The sequence below is a fragment of the Verticillium alfalfae genome, genomic scaffold (genome assembly GCF_000150825.1).
Source record: "Verticillium alfalfae VaMs.102 supercont1.8 genomic scaffold, whole genome shotgun sequence".
In the NCBI taxonomy this organism is placed as follows: Eukaryota; Fungi; Ascomycota; class Sordariomycetes; order Glomerellales; family Plectosphaerellaceae; genus Verticillium; species Verticillium alfalfae.
The window spans coordinates 486,007-488,929 of record NW_003315031.1 but is presented as its reverse complement, the minus strand read 5'-3'; the positions used below and the strand labels follow the sequence as shown (position 1 = coordinate 488,929).

The window sequence follows — 2,923 nt, the reverse complement described above, 5'->3', positions numbered from 1 at the left end:
TGGTCCGGCCAATTTCGGCGAAGGTCAACGGGTTCACCACCCTGGCCGTCGTCAACCGCTCCAGCAAGCAGATCGTCTGAGCCGCCTACACCGACAAGCAGCTCGCCAAGGCTGTCGTTGTCAAAGCCCAAACCAGAGCTACCCCGTCCAGGCCCTCCCTTAAAGCTTTTCGCCTTTTGGGACATGGCTGTCCGACAAAGCCGCCTTCTGCTACCGCAGAGGGTTCAGTGATACAGGAGACCGCACGCATAGAGGAGGATGAGCATACGAACAGGAGCTAGTTTTGGATATTCACGCGAGACGTCACATCAGCAAGCACAGCATATGCACAACAATGTAATACATTAATGTCATTCCTTCAACATAATTGTTCTTTCATCGTGATTTTTGATCAATATTCTGATGACTGAAGCTTCATTAACAAGTCGCTAATACGAAAATTTAGTGATTTTGATTCATACTCGGTTAGTCTTATGTACATATGCCTGTCATATTTTGCGAAGTGCGTTCATCCCCTCTAGCCATGACGATATCTTTGTGCAAGATTACTTCTTTTGTCTCAGATGAGCCTATTACCTATGGTGTAATTCTGATTCACAAATGCAATATTACTGGCAGGTTTGAAAGAGTGCAACGCCTGTTTGACTTTGGTGAAAAGCGGTTTTGGAAGGAAATCTTACGAGAGACAGTTGCCTGCAGACGAAGACCGGTTTCATATCGTAGCACCTTCATGTAAGATGCAACTGCCACGCCTCGAGGATCATTCTTAGCCTTACTGTATGCACAATGGCCTCGTGTGTCGATAGCCGGCTCGCTGCCAGTGATATCGCTTGCTTGTAACATCAATGTGTGCTCGCGAGGATCATGGACGCGCGTTGAATATGGGGGTAGCTCCCGTGCGGCCGCAAGTGCACTTGTGCGCATCCGCCAACAAAGCCAAGAATACTTATTCAGTAAATGATGGGATGCATTTAAGCTACATTCACGAAGGGTATAAGCCAACACCTATTCCACTGACAGATTTAACCCCCAACCATGAAATGGGGCTTCATTGAAATATGTGGAGAAAAACTGGAATCATGTACAGCGTATGTTGTCGCCTTGATATAATGGTCGAGCTGAGAGAAAATGCAGCAAGACCTACCGCTTACCATCATCCGTACCCACGAAGCTTGGGCTGTGTGCTTGTGGAGTGGCTAAAGCTGGAGTTGTAAGTAAAGTCGAAACTGGCATCCATCGCCCAGGCATTATTTACAAACACAGCTGCTCTAACAAAGGCCTCCAAACAGCATTACTAAGAGATTTGATACTTGTGGCAGAGAGTGTAAATTTTGCGTTATTTAACAGTCGTTGACGGAGGGGCGAGTGGGCCTTGCATTGAACACGAGCACAAAAACAAAAGTGTCAGCATTGAGGGTGTGCCCCCAACTGGGATTGAACCAGTGACCTTTGCATCTCTGGACTCGGGTGCTGGACCTTCAACCTACAAGTGCAACGCACTACCACTGTGCTATAAGGGCCTGAACTTGTATTATCACAGCCGCGACCACTCTGACAGGTCATGAGATAGCTTGTCGCACTGCGTCACATGAATCAGGACTAATGCATGCCGCTCATTGAAGCACACATCAGAGATAGCAAAAGCTACAACAGGCGGCAGTGTCAGAGGCAGGGGGTGAAGGGAGGCTGGAGATCAAACTTTCAGCTGTTTGACAAGCTGACGAACCTCCAGGCGAAACGTAGCTTTCGGATTCCTCTAGGCCATAATCAGTTATAATCAGTTATTGAAAAACAGGCAGTTCAATAGGCTGCTACTACAGCACAAGACGAAAGCGAGGACGAGGATGTCCCGGTTGACATCCTCCCCAAAGCAAGAGGTTCGAGGAATGAAGAGGTGGCGGCAAGGAAGCAGCGCTTCGTCCAGCAATGAGGTTGCACACCGGCATAAAGCAGGCATCTTGCCACCTCTCCGATACAGCCACGTGCTCAGACCCGGCCCTTCAGATTAATTACAGGCTTCATTGCCATGGGACACGCCTTTTGACACCCGATACAGCTGAATAATGCATCCCAATTGTGATTGGAACGACCTCGTGAGGCATGAACGCCAAGGAATACCAGCTGATTCGGAGAACCCGTAGAAGTTCCGTGGATTTTAGTGGATCGCACCAAAAGCCCGCTATTGCGTATGTGGACGTGAAGGCGGAGAAGTCTAGCAGGTCTTGATGAGGCGTTCCGCGAGGGTCTTGGAATGTGCCTTAACCCGGCCAATTGCAACCTGTTGGTAAGTAACGGCCCTCTACATACCAGATTAACACTAGTAACGCTAGACGCATACAGAATTATGAGGGCGAGTATACTAGCCAGCTAGTAAAAATTTGAGAAGTCTGAGCAAAAGATATCGAACTCTAACCCAGGCTAGAACGTGATTCGTCGCTTAGGACGGCAAAGCAATGTCAATCAATGATCAATAAGTCCCAGATGGACTAGGCTATCATCATTGAGAGGTGCGACTGGCAGACTGGACGTCAAAAGCTGCACGGGAATTTGGCTCGAGGGCACTGGTCGCATCGGGGGGGATGACCATTTTCCACTGACCGCCGGCCGGCTGGAAAGACGAGATAAGGTAAGCTGAAGACCCCCTCAAGCATCAAGATGAGGATTTAGGTGCGAGAAGGGAGGCATGGTAACTTGGCGTGCCGCTTCTTACACTTGAGGCATCAACCAATGGGTTTGGTCTGTGCTTTGCGCCTCCTGGCCCTCACAGCCTTGTCAATAAGCTGTGAAATTGAATGGTGTAGTGAGAGGATTGATTCGTGGATGTGTAAAAGAATGGGTATGGGGCAAGGTGCACAGCCGTCCGTATAGATACGGTGACGCACAGCTCAGGCGAGTTCGCTTTAAGGATCAGCATGACAAGAGC

At 49.0% G+C, this 2,923-nt stretch overlaps 1 non-coding gene across 1 annotated transcript; it reads right to left on the bottom strand.

The window, feature by feature from the left end:
• Nucleotides 1–1,419: 1,419 nt before the first annotated feature.
• VDBG_15134 lies at nucleotides 1,420–1,520 on the bottom strand. The gene has a single exon. It is a non-coding gene; the product is annotated as a tRNA-Thr (tRNA).
• Nucleotides 1,521–2,923: the final 1,403 nt, after the last annotated feature.